Consider the following 14366-nt stretch of genomic DNA (forward strand, 5'->3'; position numbering starts at 1 on the left):
AGGGAGGGTGTCAAGAGGGTGGGACCAGACTCTTTTCAGTGGTGCCGAGCGACAGGACGTGAGGCAACAGGCACAAACTGAAACACAGACGCTTCCATCTGAACATGAGGAAAAACTTTTTCACTGTGAGGGTGACAGAGCACTGGAACAGGTTGCCCCGAGAGGTGGTGGAGTCTCCTTCTCTGGAGATATTCAAAACACGCCTGGACGCGATCCTGTGCAATGTGCTCTAGGTGACCCTGCTTGAGCAGGGGGGTTGGACTAGATGATCTCCAGAGGTCCCTTCCAACCTCAGCCATTCTGTGATTCTGTGATGAGAACCAGGGCCTGTGATCATGAGGCTACTTCCAGATGTCTGTAGAAGGCCTCATCGACTTCCTCTTCCTGATCAGGTGGCCTGTAGTAAACACCCACAACAGGGTCACCCATGCTAACCTGCCCTTTCATCCTTACCCAGAAGCTCTCAACTAGCTCTTCATGCACCCCTAGGCAGAGCTCAATACATTCCAGTTGCTCTCTCACATAAAGAGCAACTCCACCACCTCGCTTTCCTGGCCTGTCTTTCCTAAAAAGCACGTAGCCATCCATGACAGCACTCCAGTCATGTGAGCTATCCCACCATGTCTCTGTAATTGCAGTGAGATCATGGCCCTGCGACTGCACACACATCTCTAGTTCTTCCTGTTTATTCCCCATGCCGCATGCATTGGTATACAGGCATTTCAGAGAGGTAATCGAACCTGCAGGTTTCCCAGGAGGGATACTGAATGGATGGGATGTTACTGGATTTAAGAAATTGCATCTCTTTAAGGTCACATTATCTGCATGGAGTATTACTAGTTCATAGCAATGAGCTCTCTGTGGGGACAGTGCTTGAGTAGCATATTGTTTCATTAACAGCTCTACTTTGTGTGGCACATACACAGTCACTGGGTGACCCAAAACTACAGGTCGTGTTTTTTCAATAAGGGCTGCTGTAGCTGCTATCGCTCTGATGCATCCTGGAGTGCCTTTGGTTACTGCATCTAGCTGGGTGGAGTAATAGGCCGCTGGCCTACGATGAGAACCTAGTTTTTGAGTGAGTACTCCACTTGCTACTCCCTGTCGTTCATGAACGAATAATTCAAATGGCTTACTATAATCTGGTAGTCCTAGAGCCAGGGCTGAGACCAACACCCTTTTTACAGATGTAAAAGCTTTCTCTTTTTCTGGAGTCCAGGTCAAAGGCTCTGTCTCCTCCTTTTTTGTTGCCTGGACCAAAGGTTTGGTAAGCTCTCCCAACCCGGGAATCCATGGTCGGCAAAATCCTACAGCTCCTAAAAATCCCCTGAGTTGCTTTTTTGTCATAGGATGGGGCATATCAAGAATTGCCTGTACTCGTTCTGGATCAATTAATCTGTGTCTTTCCTTCAAGATAAACCCCAAATATTTTACCTCTCGCTGACACAGCTGGAGTTTGGACGGAGATGCTTGATGCCCTTTCTCTGCAAGAGCGTTACATAGAGAAAGGGTGTCTTTCAAACAAGTCTCATAATCTTTACTTGCTAATAACAAATCATCCACATACTGTATTAACACTGAATGTCCTGGAAGTTCGATATCTGCAAGATCATTTTAAAGTATACGCGAAAAAATAGTCGGAGACCCAGTAAATCCCCGTGGTAGTCTAGTCCAAGTTAATTGTTGTCCCTTCCAATGAAGGCAAAAAGATCTTGGCTGTCCTCAGCTACTGGTATACTAAAAAAGGCTGCACTTAAATCAATCCCAGTAAAATAAGTTGCCCAGTGGGGTATCTGTAATAATATAGTTGATGGGTCAGGAACTACTGGATGTGGAGCAATTACATGTTGGTTTATAACTCTTAAGTCTTCTACAAACCGATACTCTGGATCGCCATCAGAATCCTGCCTATTCTTTTTCACTGGCAGAATCGGGGTGTTGTATGGGGATTCACAAACTCTAAGGATACCCAATTTTAAATAGTGATCAATTTGCTTTTGGATACTTTGCTCTACTTCCTTTGGGATAGGGTATTGTTTAACCACGGGAGGTAATCCCCCCTTTGTTTTGATTGAGACTGGACTAGCTGATTTCAATAGTCCAACATCCATTCCTGAAGAGCTCCATAACTTTCCAGGAACTGATTCTAAACCTGTTGGAATTTGCAGATTAGTTGACTCTGGTTCTGGTGGCTCAGCCAGAACACATGAGCCCATTATTACTAATTTCATCCCTTTCAGCTGTAAGCAGATCTGAGTGTCCAAGGCTTGTAAGAGATCCCTCCCTAAAAGGCAAAAGGGTGAATCCATGGAAATTATGACATGTCCCCACACTCCTTTACCTCCAATAGTGAGCAATAAGGGCTTAGTTAATGTTCGTTTGCCTTTTCGCATTACTCCCTGTATTGTTATTTTATCTGATGACTTACATCCTTTAGGTTCAAAATTCAGAAGAGAAAGGGTAGCTCCGGTATCCACGGAGAAGGGAATTTCTTGACCTGCTATATTTGCCATTATCTGCCCCCTGAAGTCCAAATCTATATCCCATGAATTTACCCCAATTCCCACAGTATTTTCTGGATCTCCCATCTCCTGTCATTGTGGGCTGGCTGGGAATTGCCTGGTGTCATTCCCAGTACTCGACTGTCTCATGCTGTCCCCTCTATTCCTGGCATGCGGGGCTTCACAGGGCATTCCCTCTTCCAGTGCCCTTGTTCCCCGCAAGAATGGCAGTAATCATTAACTCCTAAGCATACAATATGTTTGCTTTGATTCTGTCTATCTTCTCTGGCCCTTACTCGCCCCCTTCCTCTAGTTTCTTTAAACCTGTCTCTTAACGCAGCCACTAACACACTCACTTCCTCTTTCTTTTGTCATCTCTTCTCTTTCACCTTCTCTTCATCTCGACCATTATATACAAATGTAGCTAAACGTACTATTTCGTCCATAGACTTCCCTGGCCAGTCAGGAACATGTTTAGAAAAATACTTCTTAATGTCCGAGGCCGTTTGATCTACAAATGTGGAAACTATTAGAGGCCTGTTAGCCTCGGCTTCTGGGTCTATCCCCCTTCCAAACATTCGGATTTGTTTAAATAGTCTGGAAAGGAAAGCTGAGGGGTGTTCCTCAGGTTGTTGCTGACACTCCCTTATTTTAGACCAATTCACAGTCTTTTGTTCTGCCAAACGTATAGCTTTTTCTAAGCCTTGTTTGGCTAATTGCAACTGCCGGTAAGCTGCCTCTACATTATAATTCCACCTGGGGTCCACAGCCGGCCAGGCTGTTCGAGCAGCTGCAACACCCCCTTGTTCTGTCCAGCGACAACTTGCATCCAGAACTGAGTGAGTGAACGAGGCTTCAAGGAGCATTTGCACATCCCCCCCAGGTAGGATCATACGCCCGCAGTATTCCTCTTACGATTTGTAACACTTTCTATGAATCTTCCCGAAGCCTGGGAGTTTGTTGACTCCATGCAATCCAATCTTGGGGCCCCCAGGGTCGGTAAATTCGCATTGTAGCTACCCGAGGTGCCCCGTCCGGACCTGGCGGGGGCTCTCCTGGCACAGGAACGACATGCGAAGGAGTTTGAGAGGCGGAGGAGGAAGGCAAGGAGGGGGTATAGAGAAGTTGAAGCAGAGGATAGCACAGAGGGTGGAGCGGTTTCCACAAGCGTTTTAGCAGCTGCACTACTTTCAATACTCTGAGAAAAATTTTTCTTTGCCCAACTGTCCCATACACACCAATAATCCATTTGTCTGGGGAACCTGTCCTCCAAATGGTGACGCAGGAAAGTTAACTCCTGATGATCAAAGGTTCCCTGCGGCAGCCATTGTTTCGCTGGGTCACCAGCCTTTGTCAGGAATGGCCAATCCTCCTGACATAGTTGGATCAAACTTTTTTTTTTTCTTTTTCTTAGGTTCTTGGTACCATCAATCTTACTCTAGTTTTGCAAAATTTCAGCTAAGGGTGTCCCCTTTTCTATGCCGGACTTATTTCCCATATTGAGTTCCTGTAAAGTGCGTCTTATGCTGATCAGGCAGCACACTGCCTTATAATATACCTTTTTTTTTTTCTCCCCTCAGCAACACCCGAATTTAAATTTTCATTACCCCCTGCAGCCGGCATGTTTACACTCTCTCTCTCTCACTCTCTCTCTGGGCACTACGTTCACACCACCCGAGTCTTTCTTTGACTGCTAGGACTGCTGTCCCTTTGCAGTGGGCGGCTCTGTCAGCCGACGGGTGCCCCCTTCGGTTCCCAGGTCACACGCACTCACACTAGTCACAGTAACTCTAAGTTAGTCTTGCGGTGCGCCTTACGCTGATCAGGCTGTGCACTCCCCCCTTCCAGCCGGGGTGAGACGGGACTCGAACCCTCTCAAACCCCGGAGTGAGATGGGACTCGAACCCTCTCAAACCATGGGGGTGGGACTTGAACCCACTCAAACCCTGGGGGTGGGACTCGAACCCACTCTCCCTAAAATGTAGTACCTGGTACGCCTTACAGTGATCAGCCTGCGTACCCCTTACAGTGCACTTTGTTACCAAACCAGAGTTTAGAATTTAGGCAGGAATTTAAGACTCACCCTCTCGGTGCTTCCCGTTGCCAGAGATCCCAGGTGAATTCACCCGATGGTACCAGATGATTGTTTGGAGACGAGAGGCCCCGATGGTGGTCGCCTAGGGTCCCATCTGGGGTGCCAAACTGTTATGGAAAATTAGGCTCGCCAGCCACCATAACAGGGTCTGACCCTAGGTTTCCGCTGAGGCAGAAGTTCAAAGTCAGATTGGAGAGAAACAAAATTTAATGATACACGTGCGGTAATTACAGCTCGAGCTGGGTGCCTCCGAAGAGGGACCCCGAACACAGAAACTCCTGGGCAATTATACCCTTACAATCTAAATTCCCCACCCCTTAGGTGACAGTATGGACCAATAGTAATAGTTAGGTCTGGGGTCTTCCCCTTCTTCCTTGGGCCCCTTCATTGTCTCTAGGCAGGCTGCTGCTTTTCTTATCAAGATGGCTACTCCTGCTGTCCGTGTAACTTCTTCATCTCTCTGGCTTGAAGTGGCTCTGGGGCCCCCTTTTACTTATCTAGGTAAAAGTTCAACGTATCTAGGTGAAAGTTCACAGCTTGAGGCCTAAGGCTTCAGCAGATTTAGCTACTAATGCTAGGCAAGTTATGCTAAGCGATTAATTCTAGACCGCTTCAATCCGATATTCTCTAGCAATCAAGTGCAAGGTTTTCTGTCTGCAGTTCGTCGGAGCTGTCCAAAGAAGGTGAGGAAGCTCTGGAGTTCATCCAGGCCTTTGTGAGTGACACAGAAAAGGTAACTGCAGACATTTCCATTTGGGCTGTGCCTGTGTCTTCCTCTGGGTCCCTCTGGTCTGCTGCCTGATGCCAGGCTGCTGGGGGGCTGCTGCCCGTGCAGAGCTGCTCCCCTCCAGGGGTCCCACACAGCACTGCAGCCCCCTCGCTGCTCTGGTCCTGCTGGTCTTTCCTCTCCCCTCTCAAACTCACTCTCTCTCTCTTCCCCATCTGTCAGGAAGAGACGCAGAAGCTGAAGTTTCTAGTATCCAGCTGCACCCTCTGAAGAAGCATCAGCCCCAAGGCCTTGTCATGGGGCCTGGATGTTTTCTGCTGCAGATATGGGGTCACAGAGAGTATCAAGGTAAGAGGCAACGTAGTGGGTCTGAGGAAGGGGGCAAGGCCAGCTGGGCACGGGCACAGCTGTGAGGACAGGACTTGGGCATTGAGAGGGCTGGAGCAAGTAGGCATGGGCAAAGAGCTCCTGCTGACAGGACTCTGGGTGCCACTGAGAAGCCCTACGAGCCAAGACCTTGGCAACGAGGGGCCATTCTGGAGTCCAGTGCAGGGATGAGGGCAGCAGGGCTCTGCCAGCCTTGCAGACCAGTGCTGAGTCTGCTGGTGCAGGGTACTGGCAGCTGACCTGTCACATCCTGGTTGTACCTTCCAGGTGCTGCTGGAGGAGGAGCCCATGGACCACCTGGGCACAGCAGTGCATCAGCAAGCCATGCTTGCTATCGCGGCAATGAGGTACCTGCCCCAGCCCCTGGTTTGGCCAGGACCTCTCCACAGTATGGCCCTGATGATGCCAGGCCTGGCTGGGAGGCATCCTCCATCCTGGCAGGAGGCTGGTGGTGCTGTCTGCTGGGCCTCTGCTCTCCCCTGCCCCGGGCCTGCCAGTAGGGGAGGGCAGAGGGGTCCCTGCAGCCCAGAGGGCACCTTGGCTTTTCCCCCAGAAGAGGAGCAGATGGTTGAGAAGGCATGAGGCCTACTGTCCTCTGTCCCTAGACCAGTGCCACGGAGGGAGGAGGTGCCTCCCCGCAGGGCTTCCCCATGTGCTCTCCATACCAGCCTAGGGACTCGCTGCAGAGGTCCGCATCCACCTTCCCGGGGCATCAAGGCACTGCTCCCAGCACCAGCGTTCAGCAGACACCTAACTTTGCAGTGCAGTGGGGCCAGTTCTGGAGGGCAAAAAGAGCAGCCTCCTCCACGCCTGCTTCAGAAGCATCTTCTCGCTTCCTCCAAGAGAAGACATGGACAACCTGGACACATCCCTCTATTTCAAGGTATGTGCTGGGTGACCTACAGGGAGCCCACCAGCCCCTCTAGGCTTGCCCCTGCCTACCCTGTGCTGAGGGATGACTGTAAGATACAAGGCAGGGCAGGATCTCAGCTTTGCTTTCCCACCCTCCTCCCTTCGTCCCCTTCCCCTGGGCTGGGCCACAGGCAGTGTCCATGGGCTGGTCCGTGCACAGCAGCTCTCCTGCCCTGAGGCTTGTCCTTGGGCACTGCAGGTCAGTGGGTGTCCTCCCTTGGCAGCTGGAGTTCAACTCAGTCTGCTGTGGGCCAGCCTCCTGGAGCTGCAGAATATCTTGCAGGTCTGGCATTTGCAAAGAGTGGGCTTCACAGGGACTGTTCCTTACCCCAGAGGGAAGTGGCACCCTTGAGTGGACATTCACCACCTCAGAGCCATCTGCAGGCAGCAGGCTGCAGGGAGAGGGCTCACCTCCCTTGGGCGACCGGAGGTGCCCCACTGTGCTCTGGGGTGAGTCCAGTGTTCCCCGGCTGCAGTCCAAGTCCCTTCCCCCTCCACAGACTTCTCCCGGGTCATGGGAATGACCACTGCACTCCTGGGCCAACTCTGCCCTCAAAGCTTTTCTTGCACCAAAGCAGTGGGAGAAATTTGACGCTTCTTCTTAGGCGCTGCACAGATCATAGCTGGTGCTGCTGTCCCCTTGCCTCCCCCCCGCTTGTCCCCTCCGCCTCCCCAGATCTGAATGAGACAGAGACCCACTGGAACCTGTCCATCCTGCACGGGGAGCCCAGCCCTGAAGCTCTCTTCTTCTGCCATCCCAAGAGGTCATATCCCAGCCTCCCCCACGCAGACCCCCAGGAAGGTCCTGCCCTAAAGTCCTGCCTTCCTGAAGAGAGCACACAAGGCAATGTTCTGGAGGAGGGCATGGAAAGGAGCAGGGGCTGTGAAGGGGTGGGGATCTGGCTACCTGCCTGGCCACAGGATTGGCCTTGCAGGCTCAGGCCTCTAGGGACAAGAACCCCATTCCAGGCTTTGCTCTAGCTCTGAGGAAGCCTTGATGGACTGTATCAGTCCAGCCAGGTGCTTAGCAGAGCTCTTTCTGCTGGAGTGGGGGTCAGCTCCTAGGGCCAACCAGTAGCCTTTCTCCTCCCAGCTCCTGTAGACCTTCACTAACTCGGAGAGAACTGCTGCGCGTGAGAAGGCTGTGAGGAGGATTGGGATGCTGAGCAATTTGCTGACCAGCTATTCCTCTCTAGAGGTAAGGAGCCAGGCACCCTCCAGCTACCCCATCACCCTTCCCTGCAGACCACAGCACCCTGCAGCTCAGGGGTCTCTCCGAGGGAAGCCAGACACAGGTTAGGGCACTCAGCAAGGCTCTGCCCTGAAGCGAAGGTCCTTGCCCCTCTTTCTATGGGCTTCTACCTCCAGTTCCTTTTCCCTGAGGAGCCAGCTGGGCCTCCAGCCCTGTGCAGGGCAGGACTGCCCAGGAAGTATGATGTGAGCCCAGGTCTGGCAGTGCTCCCTGCCCTGGGCTGCTGCCCAGCTGCTTTGGGAGCCAAGGCTTGCAGGGCCCTCCAAAGCTTTGCCTTTCCTGGGATCCAACCCTGGGCAGTCTTTTGGCTTCAGGGTTTTGGTCCTGATTGCATCCCCTCAGCCCTTCTACCTGTACCACCCCCTTCCCTAGGTCTGGCGCCCCTTTGGAGGAGTCGAAGACAGCCCTGCCTACTATGGGAAGATCCTTGTTCCGATGCTGGGACAGCTGGTGGGACGTCTCATTCTTTGCTGTGGTTGCAAGAACCCAGAGACAAACCGTGGGGCTTGGAGGCTCTTCATTGCCTGTCCCGATTCATCATGCAGCTAAAACATAAGGGAAGCTGTGGTGGGATGTGTCCTTCTGGACACGGATATCCTGGCAAAGCCAGGGAAGGCATCACACTGCCTCATCCACTCTGCTCAGTGAGACAAAGGAGCAGGAAACACTCCTGATGTAGGAGTAGGGAGCAGCTGTGCTGCACCAGCCCCATGCTGCTCAGGATCAGTGCAGTGGGTGCCTAAGCAAGAGGACATGGGTGAGGTGAAACTTGCCCACTCAGTCGTGAACCAGAGCTTTTGCCCTGTGAGAAACAGCTGCTCTCCTGCTGTAGAGCTTGGTCCTCTCCCGCAGCAGCCTAGTATAGAAAAAAGCAGAATTTTTTAAGTCGGAAGGCACCTCTGGAGGCCTTCTGTCCCACCCCCATATCAAAGTAATGTTAACTACAGGCAGTTGCTCAGGTCCTTGTCCAAACCTGTGTTGAATATCTCCAAGGACGGAGACTCCACAGAATCCCTGGATAACCTCTTTTTCTCCAGCAGAAGTGTCATTGTCTGCGGGGTCCTACTTGCAGGGACCTACCCACCTTCCCAGTGCCCTTTGCAGTACCCTGGGCTTTTGTTGTGTGTTTGCTCTGGTGGAGGGAAGAAGGAGAGGAAGCACCTTAGGAACTTCTGCTAGAGCTGTCATATCACTTGGAGCAGTATGTTAGTGCCGGTCCTGGATACTACTGGACTTAAAAATGCTCAGCAGCCCCTGCTCACCCTACGGCTTCTGTCATTCTTCACACCAGAAAGCCCAAACAAACCCATCAGACTTTTGGTATCCTTCAAAGCAATTGCCCCTTCTCTCCCCTGGAATAGATCCTGATCCTCCCTGGGAATCCTGCTCCCCATACATTTCTGGCATGTCCTTTTTCTCTGCCACTCTGTTTTCCCTCTGACTCCATGAGTCTGCTACCTCCAACTCTCCGTCGCCCCTACTGACCACTCTCTTTCACTCCTGTTCAGGCAGGGAGACGTTGAAGGATAATCCAGAGGATGTAGAGCCCCAAGGAGTGGGAAGCCGACAGTGAGCTCTGCCTTTCATGGACCAGCAACATCAGTGTGACCATGAGGGTGAGGAGCACCTCCGTTGCTGGGACTCTTTGCCAAGGGGTCATCAGGAGACTTGGATGAGCAACATGATCCATAATGAGTGGGGCTCAGTGGGCCTCGTGGTTATTGCAGAGTGGGCAGAGGCAGTGGTGGAGAGGGAAGCAGCTCTCAGTGGCACTTTGTGTAATGGCTGTACTCTGGTAGCAGCCCCGCTCTCACTGGTGTCTCTTCCACTGTCCCTGAGTGGGGACTAGCCAGAGGCTTCACTCCAAGTGTCACAGCAGCAGCTCCAGCCTTGCTGGCTGCCAGCAAGCTGTGATTGCCTGCAGAACCAGTGCACTGTGACCCTGACACCAGCCTCCCTCCCTTGGCCTGATGGCCTTCTGTCCACATGCCCCACGGTGCCACTGCTCAGCACATCACCTACTCCCAGCTCTCCTGGGGCCCTGGTGCCAGCATTGCCCCGCTCCTCTCTCTCACGCAGTGTGGCATTTCTTCCCTCACCTCCTTTCTCCCATAGCTGTTTGTGAAAGACCTGCAGCCTCCTGAGAGGACAGACATTGTTGTCACAGCCATTGAGGGCATGAGGAACTGCAGCACCTGCAGCATGGTGGTGGCTACCCACATGCTAAAAATGTTCATGCTGGACACTGTCTCTCTGCTGGAAGATGTAAGCAGCCTGCGGCTGGTGTGCCTGGGGCTTGAGCCCTCTGGGGCATTGCTTTCCCCGCCAGACCCAGGGTTCTTGGGCACCCGACAGCCTTTGAAGGCAGCAAGGAGTGGGGGGAGTGATGGAGAGGGAAGGAGATCTCAGTGGGGACTGGGGTAATGGCTGCTCTCTGGTAGCAGCCCCACTCTCACCCATGTCTCTTCCAGGTGCCACAGATCATAAGGTGCCTCTACAGGAGCCTGAAGTACGTCAGGGAGTTGGCAGCCTGGGTCGCCCTAAACAGGACCCTTTGCCAGCTGGCTTCCTCGAACCCTGATGAGGTGATCGTGAGCTTGCTGTACTGCTCCCCACTCTGCAACAGATGTGGCGCCTGTCAGCCTCGAGAGCTCATCCCATGGGGAGAAGGGCCCAAAGATGGTGAGAGCCAAGGAGATCTCCAGGACACCCCCGAGGGACAGGGCTGTCTGTCTCTCCCACCATTTCCCAGCCCTGGTGCACCAAGCAGGCCTTCAGGAGCCAGAGCTGACCAAGTGTCCATGCCTTCAGCCCCAGAGCGCAGCTGCCATGCTCCCTGCCTGCCCCACAAGGGACTTCAGCTTGGTCATGTCCTGCCTGCCTGGGCAGAACTCTCTTGGGGCTCCCAGTGAGGAGGGGATCGGCAGGGGCAGGGCTGCCGCACAGCCGGGAACCTCCAGGGCTTGCCCAGGCTATGGCACTGTGGCCAAGGAGGCACCACTGAGAGAGTGCTCTGGGCCTGCAGCACTGCTGTGACCATGTGGAAGGTGATGATGGCTAAGCCTACGGCTGCGACGGACATGCTGCGGGAGCTGCTGAGCTTGCTGGAGGACCAGCTGCTGCGCAAGCAGTCCAGCCCCGACAGAGACAACACCCACATTCTTCCCCTGCCTGTGAGTTACCAGATGAGGCCTCGCTTGCCCCAGGCTGGCACCTGCCTCTCTGGGTCCTCTCTCCCCTCCCGGTGTGCCGCAAAGCAGAGATCTCTCCTGAGCCGATGGATACAACATGCCCAGTGCCAGACCTCCGACTGACAGCACACAGGGCTGCTGAATCCTGCTTGTGCCTCTCTGCACGCAAACACCTAGGCTGGCTATGCCCAGGCAATCTCCATCCTACACTGTCCCTGCATCTGCCGACCTTGCTCAGCAGGCTGGAAACCCAGGCTAGGGTTGGGGCAAAGTTAGGGGCTGGAGTAGGGCTCCTGCAAAACCTGGGCAGGCAGCAAGGCCTGGGAGAAGGACCCTGGCAGAGCCTGCATGATACATGAGACCTCCCCGATGATGGTCATGCTGACCCAGGAAGGCAGCTGAGTGAAGCCATGCTGGCAGCCTGGGGCTTGACAGGAGGTGGTGGGTCACCCAGTGGCTTGGACTTTGCTGGTAATCAGGAGGTGCGGTGACTGCTCCCAACTCCCCGCTGACCCATTCAGCTGCCCCAAGTCTTTCATGCCAGGCGCTTGGCTGTGCTGCACAAGGAAAAAGGCACCAGTACCCATCGGGAAGAGCTTCCACTGCTGGCATCTCTCGGCTGTGCCTGGCAGAGATCCAGTCCCAGCACCAAGCAAGCCAGCTCCAAATGGCATCAATTGTGAGAATGCTGTGCCCAGATTCCCACTGAGAGGGACAATGAGCCAGAACGCAGGACCAGGCTAACGCAGCCAGCTGCTCCTGGGCCTAGAGGCAGCAGCCTTCCTCCGTACAGAGGAGGCCCTCCGTATATCAGGGCCCACTTGGAGATTTGTTCTCTGCACTGCACCCTCTGTGGCCAAGCCATGGTGTGTGCAGATTCCTGGCCCTGGACACTGAGCCCTGATGGGAAATCAGCAACCACAGCACTTTTGGCAGCCGGAGTGTCTTTCCTTGCATCACAAAAGGAAGTTGTCTTTCACACAGGCAAGGAAAATGCAGAGCCTCCTCCCAGACATCATGGAGTGGCTGTAGGGTGCTCACAGGGACATGTGTGTGGAAAGCCTGATGTTGCTGAGAAACATCCGCAGCTACTTGGAAATGAAGGGGTCCAACCCCATTGCTCTGCAGCTGGCTGAGAAGCTTCTGCCATGTTTTGATGGTGTAAGGCTAGCGGGAGAGCCAGGAGCTCTCCTCACACGTCCAAGGGTCTAAATGCATGGCTATGGGTGCTGTGTGTCCCTCTGCACATGTGCCCATTGGCACCTGAATTTGCGCTTCCTGCCACAGGCCCTGCTGCCTGTCAGGAAACCTTCTGTGGCTTCATGAGCAGTCAAAGGCTTAAAAATGGAAACAGTGGAGCCACTGCTGAATGGAGTTGGAGGCGTAGTGAGAGTGGACACACAGAATGCTGAGGAAGACCTCCGTGATTAGCACAAAAGTTCAGGAAGGAGAACTGTGGATGAGGATCCAGCAGTGCATGAGGATTGACTCAGCTGTGAGAACTCGACATCTCAGGTCCATGGGACTCAGCGGGCTGCATCTGACCATGCTGAGAAAACTGGACAGCATCCTTTCCCAATGGCAGGAGGAAAGCAACGTTTGCACCCTTCTTCAAAAAAGGCCAAAAGCATGATCCAAGGAACAGCAGGCTGGCTGCTTGTTCAGTCCATCTTCACTTCAGTCCCTGGGGAAATCATGGAGTGAATCCCCTTGGAAAACCACTGGGCACATAGAGGAGAATGTGCCTGTGAACCGTCATCATGGATTTCCCAAGGATTAATCATGCCTGGCCAACCTGATTGCCTGCTAGGATAAAACAGCTGGATTTGTGGAGGAGGGGAGAGCAGTGAATGCCACTTAACATTAACAGGACTTTTCAGAGTCTCCCACAATAGCCCTGTATGAAAGTCAGGACGTGATAGTCTAGGTGGGTGGATGCCCAGAGGAACGAAACACTGGTTAGGTGACTGTGCTCAGAACAGAGGGGTGGATGGGTTGTACTGTCCCTGGGGGCCATAAAGAAGTGGAATCTTTCAGGGGTCTGTCCTGGGACCTGCCCTGTTTTACAACATCATCAGTCACCTGGGAGAGGCCTGCACATGACAAGAAATCAGGAGGACTGGTCTATACGCTCAAGGACATGGCAGCTACCAGAAGGACCTAGAGAGGCCAACAGGATCCTCATGGAATTCCGAAAAGGACTGTCTAAGAAATTCTCAGTACTTTGGGGTTACATCACAGCAGAAGCTTCATTTACCATAGCTAGCTGTAGGAGAGAGCACATGGTGGCAGTGACGACAATAAGCCTCACTGGTGTGGTCTCTGCATGCCACCAGGAACAAGGCCTTTTATGTACTTTCTCACCTATCTGAGAAACATTTTAACCCATCAAATGTCATAATCAAAACCCTTTCCTTTTATGGAATGCTATAGTTATACATCCCTTGCACCTCAAGGCCAGTTGGATCCAGTTTTGACTGGTGACTCTGCTTACAGCTCGTCTGTGAAGGAAAGTGCTAGAACAGTTAAGAAACATCCACATTAGGCCTCAGCAAAGATTGTCTTTTAAATTGCCAAACAGCAGGTGAACCCCCAAATAGATTACCTAGTCTGTATATTTACACAGACTACCACAGGACGATTCCAGATCCTCCCCTTCGGAAGGAAGACCTCTTGCAGTCATTCAGGCTGGGGACAGACTGGCCGGGAGCAGCTCTGTGGAGAAGGCGCTGGCCGTCATGGTGCCCAGCAAGGTGGACATGAGCCAGCAGTGTGCCCATGCAGCAAGGGAGGCCAACAGCATCCCAGGCCGTGTGACCAAGCGAGGTGATCACTCCCCATGACTCAGTGCTTGTTAGACACAGTAGAGTGCACACCAGAGCACTCTAGATTACTGTGTCCAGTTTCAGGCCCGCAATATAGAAAAGACATTGACAAACTGGAGTGAGTTCAGTAGAGGGTCATGAAGAAGCTCAGGGGGTTACAGCACTTGCCCTGTGAGGAGAGGTGAAGGAAGAGGGCTTGTTCAACCTGGAGAAAAGATGGCTTTGGGGGCAGTAATTGCAGCTTCCCAATACCTATGATGTGGTTATAATGGTGATAGAGCGAGGCCCTTCACAGTAGTGCACCATGGGTGGACAAGAGACAACAAGCAGAAGTTGAAAGGAGAGTGGTTCAGATTGGGCAGAGGTAGCATTTGTTTCGCCAGGAGGGTAGTTAAGCATTGGAAGAGGTTGCCCAGAGAGGCTGTGCAGTCTCCATCCTTGGAGGTTTTCAAGGCTTTATGGGATAAAGCTCTGAG

This window comes from Apteryx mantelli, chromosome 24, assembly GCF_036417845.1.
Source record: "Apteryx mantelli isolate bAptMan1 chromosome 24, bAptMan1.hap1, whole genome shotgun sequence".
Lineage (NCBI taxonomy): Eukaryota > Metazoa > Chordata > Aves > Apterygiformes > Apterygidae > Apteryx > Apteryx mantelli.